Source organism: Dioscorea cayenensis, chromosome 6 (genome assembly GCF_009730915.1).
Source record: "Dioscorea cayenensis subsp. rotundata cultivar TDr96_F1 chromosome 6, TDr96_F1_v2_PseudoChromosome.rev07_lg8_w22 25.fasta, whole genome shotgun sequence".
NCBI lineage: Eukaryota > Viridiplantae > Streptophyta > Magnoliopsida > Dioscoreales > Dioscoreaceae > Dioscorea > Dioscorea cayenensis.
The window spans coordinates 16,005,656-16,018,627 of NC_052476.1; positions in this window are offsets into that span (position 1 = coordinate 16,005,656).

The following is a 12,972-nucleotide window of genomic DNA, read 5'->3' on the forward strand; positions in this document are numbered from 1 at the left end:
GAAGCAAACAGAGAAATCTCAAATTATAGTTATTGTAGTAAAATATATGTACCAGCCCTAAATAATGAATGGAAAAGACAAAAAGGATTAAAAATAAGTCAATACTTTAAAAAAGGAAGACATAAACCAAATCATGTTAAAAAATTTAAAACACATAAACCACCAGGAAAATGTAAATGTTATTTATGTGGAATAGAAGGACATTATGCAAGAGAATGTAAAAATTCACAAGTAAACAAAGAAAGATTAAATATGTACCAAAATCTAGAAATACATGATGAAATTGATATAGTAAGTATAGATGCTAATGACAGTGAAAATGATAGTGATGTATGTAGTATTTTTTATGGCAATGAAGGACCAAATTTCTTTCTAGAAGACACAGAAAATTCCTATAAAACAAACTGATAAAACAAAATAACATGCTATATAAAGAAATAATAAAACAATTTCTAAAAAGAATTAAAGATCAAGAAGAAGAAATTAAGAAATTACAAGAAAAATTAGAAAATAAAACTATTATAAAACTAAATCAAAATAATACAATAATCCAAGAAAAAGATAAAAATTTAATAGAAACAGAAAGTGCAATGACTATTTATTATAAAAATAACAATTTGCTTAATATTGATTTTATCTTAGAATTTAAAGATGGATTCAAAATTTTAGAAAAAGGAATAATCGACACAAGGGCAAGTAAAACTTATATAACAAAAGATATTGTTCCATCAAAATATAAAGAAACAACAACACAAAAAGCATTAGTAAATGATGCCTTTGTAAATCAATTAGTGTTAAATGAAAAATTAATAGATTGTTCAATCATTTTAAATAATCAAAAATATGATTTACTATATACTTGGATAAAACCAATAACAAATGAAAATTCTATAAAATTTCTATTAGGCATGAATTTCATTAAAAACCAAACAGGAGGAATATTTATTCAAGGAGAAAAGGTAATGTTATTTAATAAAGTAAATCATTTAGAAACAACAACAAAAATACAATCTTTAGCATATTTATCAAAATTTGACATCCCATTAGATGATGAAATTGACGTAATAAACTATATTGAATTAAATCAGATAACTCCTTTAAAAGATAAAATAATAAACAGAACAAATGAAGATTGTAAACTAGAAATAATAAATCCAGACATCAGAATAACCTGTCCAGTAACGAAAGCAACCCCATATGAACAAGAAGAATTCAATAAACATATAAAAGAATTAATGGATTTAAACATAATAGAACCAACAAAAAGTCCTCATAGAACTAGAGCATTTATAGTAAATAAACACAGTGAAATAATCAGAGGAAAAAGCAGAATGGTATTCAATTATAAAAGACTTAATGATAATACAGAAGATGATAGATATCCATTACCAAACAAAGAAGCATTACTAAACAAAATTAAAGGTACAAACATTTATAGTAAATTTGATCTAAAAAGTGGCTTTTGGCAAGTCAAATTGGAACCAGAAAGTAGAAAATAGACAGCATTTGTAACACATAATGGACATTATGAATGGAAAGTTATGCCATTTGGATTAAAAAATACTCCTCAAATTTTTCAAAGAAAAATGGATAATATATTTCGAAATGATTCATTTATTGTCACTTATATTGATGATATTTTAGTCTTTAGTAATAATATAAAGGAGTATATCAACCATTTAAAAATATTTTTTCAGAAATGCAAAACACATGGTCTAGTATTATCTGAAAAGAAGATGAAAATTGGGTGCAGAAAAATAGAATTTTTAAGAGTAATTATTGGAAAAGGAGAAATAGAATTGCAAGAACATATAGCAAGAAGTATTTTAGAAATGCCTGATAAATTGGAAGGATTAAAACAAATCCAATCATTATTAGGAAAACTAAACTATGCAAGAAATTTCATACCAAATTTAAGTAAATTAGCCGGACCACTATATAACAAAACAAAACAAAATGGTGAAAGGAAATTCAATAATGAAGACATTAAACTAGTTCAAAAAATTAAACAAATTGTAAGCAACATAAAACCTTGAGAATTACCACCAATAAATTCATACTTAATAATTGAAACAGATGGCCGTATAGGTGGTTGGGGAGCTGTTTTAAAATTTAGACCAAAAAAAGAATCAACAAAAAATGAAGAAAAATAAGCAGATATGACAGTGGAACCTATAATACTAAAGTAACAAGTACAGATGCAGAAATACTAGCATGTATTAAAGCTATGAAAAAATTTAAATTATTTGTCATAGAAAGTAAAGAATTTTTATTAAGAACTGACTGCCAAGCTATTGTATCTTTTTATCATAAAAAGTCAGAAAATAAATTATCTACAAACATGTGGTTAACATTTATAGATTATATAGTTGGAAATGGATTCCATGTTATTATTGAACATATTAAAGAGAAAGATAATATTATAGCAGATCAATTAAGTAGGATTATACATGAAAATAAACTTAAATGAACACGAAAGACTTGTCCATCCGCATAATAAGACTGTGGCGGCAAAAACCAACAGGTCCATTCGCATTCTTGCTATGGTGGGAGTCTGGATTACCATTCCCCAAGATAAAAATATAAAAAGTTCAAAAATCTAACAGAATTCTATTTTACAGATGTCCAAACCTAGAGCCTCTTCAGCTCAAGAAAACTCTTTTCCTATCCTTCAATTCCCAAATACCCCACAAAAACATAAATTCCGTACTCCTAATATCCTAGACCACCAACAACAAACTCTTCTTGACAATCTTTGGAATAACAAAAATAATACCCAATTTCTCCAAGCCATGAAAACGCTTAGTCAATATTTTCAGGACCAAAATGCAAAACCAAACCATATAATCCCATATAGCCCTACATCACATCAATCTCAAACAAAAGTTTATTCTCCACCAGCTGTTGAACATTTTATTGCCCAAGACTGCACAATCAAGTTACTAGAAACTGAGATTGAAGTCAAGAAAAAAGAAATAGAAGAAATCCACAAAAGACTCCAAAAGGTAACTGAGGATTACAAAGAAATGTCCCAGCACATGATCTAGAATCAAAAACAAAAAGAAGAAACTCTTGAAAGGTTTCCCCCAATTATCCAAGATGTACAACAAATCATTCTTCAAAAAGTCCTTAAAACAGCATATAAAGATTTTGTCCAGACCCAAATGCTTCTCTGAGAAATGGCTAAAGACAACATACATCCTCATGGTATGGCACTCTCCGTTGATCTATACCAAGACTCAGCACATCGCCATCAACACTGTCAATGTGAAAAAGGCTTCTTTATTGTCAAAGCATCCTTTGATCTATCTTCCTGGATTGACCAAGACATAAAAGGAATATCATTCAGTGTTGAAAGGTTACTACAATATGGCATGATCAGCAGACTAATACTCACAAGGCCAAAACAAATCAAGTTCCTACAAAAGCATTGGAAACTCTCATATCTATTATCAAAAATATTCAAGAAGCTAAAGCTTCCTACAGTTATAAATCTCTCAATCAAATCAATTCCACCAGGCTATGAAGAAGGATATTTGGAAGATGCAAGACACCAAATTACTGTGGAATTATTCATGAAGTCTATTCCTTACCAACTACACATTCCAACTGAAGTATTCACAGAAGAAATGCAATTATTCACTACTCCAGTCATTGAACAACTTTCCTTATGGCGAGCATTCACCTTCATCAGTATCAGACAATCTTATTATTATCCCTTAGCAATAGAGGATTCTACCATGAAAGTCTATTCAAGAAAAGAGGTACTTCCCATAGATATTCCATTTGCAAACCTCAAATATAATAATCTTTCAGCAGTGCAATATTTCCAGGACATAAATGCAACTATCTCACTCCAACACATGGGAGACTATTCTTCAAGTTATCTCCCAATTATTGAAGATCAAGATAAAGATCTTCCTTTGGGTGTTCCTCGTGGTCATTGCCCAAATAACTCAGAAGACTCTACATCCCATCCAAATGAAGATATAACTATTGTTCATCTTTTGGTGGACTAAAGTAGTGTTGTTTTGTTTTTATTATGTAAAGAGTCAGTGTTTGTTTTTTTTAGTGTGTAAAATAGGTTTGCAACTGTAGCAACGTGGTTTATCGTTGACGACATGCTTAAATACAGTGGCTGGTAAGTCTCTTGTTAGGAATAGCAGTTTGTATGTGTCATGCCTGTCCCATGATGGTTTGCTAGTCATGAATCAGCATGACATTTCAGTGGGAGCCCTTAAGCCTTGAGCCAGGGCCTCACTTCGCACACCATAGAGTCTCATCTGTCTCTCATCACAAATGCATAAACAGTCCTCTTACATCTCTCTCCCTCCTTCTCTCTTATCCATGCTTCTTAAGCTCTTAGTACTCTTTTGAGTAAAGCTTCCGCCGGGGTATTTGTGATGAGAGTGAAGGAGGGAGAGAGAGATGTATAAACAAAGAGGGACTTCTTTATTGCATTTGTGATGAGAGGGATACAAAGGATGAGGGGGATTTCCCTTATGGTGTGGGGAAGTGTGTGTCCCTCCTCTTACAAACTAAGGGGCCTTATATAGGCTCCAAGACTTAACCCTTAAGTCATGCTATTCATGACTAGACATATACCAAACCATCATGTAGTAGACATGACACATACCAAACTTACCTATTCCTAACATGACACTTACCAAACCCACTTATTACAAGCATGTCATTCAACAGTAAAACTACTGTTGCTACAGTTGCAACCTATTTTATACACTAAAAAAACAAACACCGACTTTCACACGTTTGGTTTTAATATTAGCAATGCAAAGTAATGGTCTTTATGTAGCTACTTTCCCTTTGACTAAGGAAAATGATTCATAGGGGGGAGGGCGTGAAAAGGATTACATAGTGGCCGTGAAAATATTAAACGAGTGAAATTCCAATACTACCCTTATTTAAATAATTTTTTTTCTTTATATTTTCTTTATTTAAAAAACTCTAGAGCAAAACTCCTTCGTTTTTCTTTTCTTTCCAAAACTCTAGGAAAAGAGAGATCACTCATTAGATTTTTTTAATATTTATTTTTTACCTTTTTAATGTTTTTTTGTTAAATTTTTATATTTTTAGAACTAGATTTTAGCTTTTTGTATGGTTTTGATGAATTTATTTGATCTTACAAGGATTTGGTGATGGGATTTTAACTTTTATTATATAGATATTTTTAATTTTATTAACTAGAGTATCAAGGGCAAAATTGAGAATGTATACAACTTTACGTAGAAACGTATCCATACCAAACAAAGGAATTAACTTTATGTGCATTTCAATTACATTTTTTATTGTACATACCAAACATTGCTTTGTTACTTTACAAGGAAAGTAATTGCAGGGAAAGACTTTACAGTGAATGACTTTATAGGGAAAGTCTTTCACTGCAAAGCACCAAACGAGCCTAAGAGTTGGAGACTTAAATTAGTTTCACAAGTCAAACTTTTTGAAGACTTTACCAGCATGAAACACTGACGTCTTCATCCATCAAAAATTAAAGAAGATCAAGTTGTAACTCACAAAAACAGTGAGATTACACCTTGAGCCTCAAATAACACTCAAGATGCAAACTAAAGAATTCTAAGATGATTGAAGTCAACAAAGCCAAGAGAGACATTCAAGCATGCTTCTCGGCTAAAAAAGTCAGAAAAAACCTAAATATTGCGATCCCTTTCACATAATCAAACAGATGCAAATCAAGTGAAGATAGGAGAGAATTAGAAAAATATAGTTATAAGAACTAGAATTCCGAGTTTATGTATTTTCAATCAAATCCATGTACTCATGCTCTTTAAAGTCAATAAAATTTGATTTTATGTTTTTTCATTCTTCTTTTACACTTCCTCTTAATCAGAAGTTCCCGTGACTTTTTCTAGGTAATTAATATTAGGGGCTTGCCCTTAATGGAAGTCATGAACCCATAATCACTTGAAACCCTAAATAATTAAATTTTTGATTTGTGATACACTTTTGTTTGGCCTATCAATTTTATTAAAGACTGAGCAAGAATAAAGGACCCCACAAATAAAAAATATGGCGGGGTGGAGTGGGGTTGGGCATGAGGAAAAACCATTGCGAGTGGTTGAGGGCGTGGGGGAATTGTTTAGACTGACTGGGTGGTGGTGGCAAAGGCCTACCCCACCCCCGCTCCATTGTCATCCCTATCTTATTTTGCTATTGGAGAACATAATCTGCTATTCTAAGAGTATAGCCAAATGTGTTGGCACCACTATTACCATATATATATATATAGAAATAGGTCATGAAAACTATAAAAAATATCTTTATCAGCTCTAGATATATAGAGTATAATTTTATAAGAATTTATGATATTATTATCCTGTGAAATTTTAGAAATATATAAAATTATTTTATGTTATAAAGATTTTTTTTAAAAATAGTATTCACAAAACAAGTTACTAAATTTTGTTTTTAAATAAAATTTATAAATTAGATTTCTAAATCTAATCGAATCATTTCATCCATAAATCGATTTTCATTTATAGTTTTTCAAGAAAAATTTACGGATAATTTTAAATCTATAGATATTTATAATAATATTTTATAAAAAAAAGATATTTATTTTTGGGTATAATTCTAAATTCATAAAATACTACTATGTGAATATTTATAATATTATCATTATATAAAATTTTAGAAATAATTTTATAATTAAATATTAAAAAATAATTAGAAACAGAATGAGGTTATGTTTCCAAATTAAAATATTTTAAGGCACATTAGCATCCCATTCCTTAGCATACCTTCCCCTAATTTTGATCGGTTACCCTGAATTTTCCTGATTCTTTCTCTTTTTGTGCTCCTCCTCTAGCCTGCTGCCATCACTCTAGCTCATTACCACTTTCAGTGTTGATAGTAAGCCAGGTAAGACTCCTTAATGACTGAGTGTTTGGTAATTGTTCTTTTGAAGTTCTATCCCGGTAAAAATTTCATGATTAAGAATGGTGTGTTGTTTGGACTTATGTATATGTTTGGTTTATGTTTTTATTTGGAAATTATTGGCTGTGATGTATTGCTTAATATGGCTTTGATTCATCAACGAAAAAGAAGAGGTTTTTTCCCCCTTTCTTTAAAGAGGCTAATTTGTGGCTGTGGGTCATGGATCTTCTCTTACTATCACGAGAGTAGAGTTTTTCTTTTTGCTTGTTGTTTTTAAGCAAGAAAATGATGTTTCATGAGATGAGTTTGTTGGGAAACTGGGTAAATTTCCCTTTATAAAGAAAATTGAAAGTGAATAATACCAGACATACAAATAGTGCTCTATATATATAGTGATGTATATATGGATACTATCCTATTTTACACAACAATAACCTCACAAATATTGCAATTGAATGCACAACAAATATTGAAATACTAAAACGAAAAAAATAAAGAGGAAAGAACACTGGTTTTAAGATGTTCGGTAATTCACTTGCTCCTTGGACACCATAGCAGAAGACCTCTTAATGAACCTCAAAATTTACAAACTTTGGGTAACTTTACAATTACCTACTAATGGGAAGTCCTAGTTAAAAAACCTCTACCAATGTTAATATTGGGAAGAAGTGGAATTGTGGGATTGATAAAACAAAGGGAGCTAAGGCCTATTTTTAAGTCTAATTAACACTAATCTCCAAACCTTAGCCGTCTCACCCTTCAAGAGCCGCACAAAAGAACACCCTCCAAACCTAGTTTGTTTTTGTTTTCACTCTGTTAGGTATCTTTTCCTTCTTAAGCATTGGTTCTAGCAATATCTCAGTTAATATATTGGCAAATGTTCATACTTTGTTTTCCTCATTTTCAGTGGAGCGTCCTTTGGCTTCTGATGCTGTCAATCTTCATCTAATGACTACTATTTATGTCCCTACATATTTACCCTTTTAGGTTGAAATATACCTTGAATTGTTTTCTTTTATGGGTCCATCACATTGGTTGTGCACAATTTTTTTTTTCATATATATATATATATTTTGTTCAATGGTCAACCAATTGCTTTGACCCTTTCGGCCTATCTTAGGTCTGGTAGTAAATGTGTTTGTTTGTTTTCACTTGATTTAAATTAAATATCCAGAGTAGTATTTTGAGATGTGTTTGCTTGTGCTAAAAATGATTTAGCTCATGAGATCTATCTGAACTGTGATTCTTTTCTTGCTACACTTTAGAGGCAGTGTTGTTGATTAGGTGTTCCTTTATCACTACCATTTTGTTTAAAATATTAGAACTTGGGCTAAGATAATGATGGGAAAATTCAAATAGAGATGAGAGAATTTTTAGAATCATCTTTGATTGATAAGTGTGGTATTTCTTCACCATTTGCTATGTTGGCAAGTTGAAAGAAAGATAATTCTTTTGTGAAATGATTAAAGAAGAGGTATGACCCTGATTAATGCTTCTTTCTTTATTTTGTAGTTTAAATCACTTATTTGTTTTCATTAAACCAGGTTGCAAGAAATGTCTCCATAATCTAGGCAGCGTTTTACCATTGCTTTCATGTATAAAAAATTAAGTACATGTTTCTAATGGTTAATCTTATTCAATTCTGATTGGTGATTCTATATTTCTAAATATTCTGTATATTTTTAGTGAGCATCAGTGAAAATTGGTTGAAGATTGGTTGAAGTTGACAATTGGTTGATAAAAAGGCAATGACGAATTGAGAAAATTTTTGGTTGTTTGGTAGTTGCCTATCACAACATCTCATGTCATGAGCTTTCTTTTCATAAATCAGATGCTGTTAGCATAATTGCAAATACTTAAATCTCATTAAAAATGGTTATTTCATATGAATTAGGCTTCATTGATTATATAAATTTATGTTGATTAATATATATATATATATATGTATATATGATAAACAGCCATCATCATTTCAAGATCTTTCACTGTTTGTTTACTATATAGTCAATTTAGCAAAGATTTTGCAGCCTTTAGAGTAATAAAAGAATATTTCGGTTTGTACAAAAGAATGTGTTAAAATAAGGCACATGAGCATCTTTCCTATTTTGAATGTGAAGCATTTAATGTAATGTACTTGAAGGTTTGATTTCTTTATGTAAAATTGGAATCAATAATGTCGATTGATTTTGTCCTTTTATACCATAGCTATTATTGAAATTATTCCATAAAGGAGTTGGAAGTATGTAAGGCTTAAGGACGGCCTTTAAAACCAGATTTCTAGCGAGGCATAGATGAATTCATCAAATTGCTAAAGATGCATCTGGAATGTATGCATGTGGTCAAAATCAAATACCCTTGTAATCATCATTAGTGTTAAAATCACATTTTTATTGATAAAAATACAGTTAGGTATGATATGGTGAGGTATGAATTTGTACCCTACTATTATAAGAGGATTCTTTATAAGGAACCTAGTAGTCTGAATATATAATGTAATAGATGAATTAGTTCAAGATGTAAAGTGACATCAAATAATTTGTGTAAACAAATAGTCATGGATGCTCGAGGTATTGATTTATCTCCTACTCATATGAAGGAACCTCTAAATATAGTGGCTCAAAATTTTAACATGCTAAGAGGCTCCAAATAGGAAGTGTTGTGTGGTTGTGAAAATCATTCACAGTTATAGGTTATGGCAAGAATGTTAAACATGAATGCATAACATCATTTATTTGAAAGATGCTTGATGCCCTTTCCAAGTTTTTGTAAGAAATGTTATCAAGCGATATGTAATGATGGTTAACTTCTTTAGCTCAATGAAGTTTGTTTAAGACTTTAGGTCTATTGGTCGAATAGATTCATTACTATTTTAATGAATGAATGACATACATGGAAGGAGATAGTGAATTATCATGTTAAAAAGTCTGAGTATCTTAAATACAATCAATTGAGAAGTGAATCATCTAAAAATAAAACAAATTTCTCATACAAAAAGATATATTCCTTTCCCTAATGGCAAAGTTACAAATAATGTATGCATTAAATGCAACGGCGAAAAAAATGAGGTGGCATACATAGCATCACTTTGGGGAAATGGTCATGCGTCAATATTTTTGGCACCACTGCCTAGAAGAATTTTAACAACACTCATTCTTTATTTGCGTAAGTAAGTGGGAATGTAAAATTAGGACTATGTACTTATGGATTCCAATAATTTGGGCCGTCAAGTCAGCATTATTCCTCTTGCCCGAATAATAGTCACCAAGTACAATTTGTTTTCTTGATCGTGTATAAAAGAAGAGTATTTGTTCTTGACCACAATAGTTCCTATACCCAAAATGCCAAAAGACGTGTTGAATGTATAACTGCAACCCCTATAGAATTAATTATTTGTAAAAAATTGGAGTTAAAACATATAACATAATGAAGAAGAGTAATTTTCCAATGACTGCTGCACTTAAATGGATTACAAGTGAATTCCTAGCATATTTAATGTTGTTCAGATGGAGCAGTACATGTAGGACTATTTTTCTGTACAGTAAGGAAGATTTAAATGCATTTACTCTACCAAAGTGTGGCAATCAATCTTGGTTTGGCAACAACAAGCTTGTACCTCCTAATTATCTGTTTACAAGGAATAAAGTAGCTTTGACACACCCCTTCGTGTGTGTACCGCAAGTGCACGGGTTGTCGAAGTAATAAAGTACCCTAGTGAGTGGGTAGTCGTATCCATAGGGTAATAGTGCTTAAAAGCACAAGAATTGTTATTTAACTACAGTGAAGATTTAAGAGTGGTGTGAACAATATCAATGCAAATAAAAATAAAGTAAAGAATAAAGAGGCACAATAGAATAATAGGAGAGACAATCGATAGAAAATGGGGCACCCGGATATTACTCACCCTAGGACTATTGTTTCAAGTACAAGACCAATCATTATGTCTCTTAACTGATGTTTAACGAGTCACAGAGATTCTAAGACAAACGGCCCCAAACATAAGGTCAACTGTGACTAATCCTCATACTATACCCAGGCGGAAAGGAATACTCTTGACGCCTCACACTGTGTAAAGTTGCATGAAGATTTGGGGACTCTAAGTGATAAACCCTATTCCCTAATATAAATCTAACTCTTTGGTTCAAGCGAAAGACCATTAATCACAATTAAGCCCCAGCACTAAGGATTACTTCAACACTTCATTCTGTTGCTTGCGCAACTAATCCCTAGTGGAGTTTGTCTCTTAGCACTTCACTCTATTGTGACCGCAAAGAACTCTTGGAACGTGGAGGTAGGATAAATCACATCGGAAGGAAAAGCGGACGTTTCGCTACCTCTCGACTCATCCTTTCAACTCTCTCCAACCTAACTTTGTCTAACCCTCATTGTGTGTCACTCATCCATAAGGATTACCAAGATAGATTCTCAATCCTAGTGTTACTCTGAGGGAAAATCAATTCAACAAGCAATCAAGGTTGGAACTCAATTAAAAACATCAATTAAAGAAGCATAATGAAGGATCAATGAAACAAAATCATCCTAGGGTTTACAAGTCCAAGCACCCACTAGGGGTTTAGCTCTCCATGGAGCAAGATACAATCAATAATGAAATCGAATGTAAAAGCATGCAATCCATAAGAAAAACCACCTCGTAGTCCGTATCGTCAAGCCTAGGGCACACCTCACCGAATCGAAGTTGACGAAAGCTCCTCCAATAACTATCTTTCGAAGGAACGCGATGTTGAAGGCTATAGAACCACTCCAAAATCCTAGCCAAAGCCTCTCCAAACCCTAGCCGCGAGCTCCTCCAAAGATGAGAAAAAGATTAGAAAAAGAATACCCAAAACATCTGAAATCACGGCTTAAATAGGGCTGGAATCGGGCATCCACACGGGGGTGTGGAATTTCTACACGCCCGTGTGAATTTCCAATACATTGATTTTCTGCGAGCTGTGAACAGTAACTGCTATAATACTTTTGCTACGGTGATTTGCTACAGTAAACTGCTATAGTGTTATGGCAAAATACTCCTGAATCTAAATTTTTCATCGAGGCCACATGAATGGGCACATATTCATGCGGTAGATCACGTCGCATATTCATGTAAACCTCATTAACAAAGATCTTGCTAGCATTGCATAATCGGAACACATTAGTGTGACTGCCTTTGTGCCCCTCTAATTTGTATGTTGGCTCAAGCACAATGGAGGCTGGCACACACTCACATGTCTTTGAGCACAACTTGTGTCTTCACGTTTGTTCAATCCAAGACTTCATAAAAAATTGCATCTATGATCTACTTTTGGTTCTTTTCTTCCACACTTGTCTCCACAACTTTTTATGCACAAAAGAACACAAATACACACGAATAAGTGATAAAATATGAGAAAAGTAATGCTCAATGTAAGATAAGAATACTTCGTATTACTAATACACAAGCACTTATCAAACTCCCTCCACACTTAAGCTTTTGCTTGTCCTCAAGGAAAAAATAAAACATTCAAGCATATAGAAGGAAAATTGAAAGTGTTTGGCCTTAGGTTCACCATAAGCATGCAAGGGAAGCATTCTACAAGTAAGAAAAATATCAACACCGAATAAGAAAAATCAATGCTCTAGCTAAAAACTTGAATTAAAAAGGACAACAACCCGATATCGTATAAGTGTGTGTAAACTCACTCAAGTCAACCCAACGTATACTCCTCAAAGCTAAAAGAGGGGCTTATTTATTTATAAAAAAGGAAAGAAAAGGTAGTAGCTTCACACATCCTCTAAGATAGCCCTTTCCTAAGCGGCCGCTAAGGTGGCTTTCATACTTTCGAGATGGTAGCTCTTTCTACCAGGGTGGTAGATTTCACTCATCCCATGAGATAAGACTTTCTCTCATCAGGGCATAACTAGTATCCGATTTATGAGATTAACTTCATACTTCATAGGTGCTAGCTCTTTCTACCTCCAATGCACAAACAACACTTTTTTTTTATGAAATTAGAACAAGAAACAAACTAATTTAGTCTCTTAAACATTGAACTCGAGTTTCCACAAGGTTTAATGATTGAG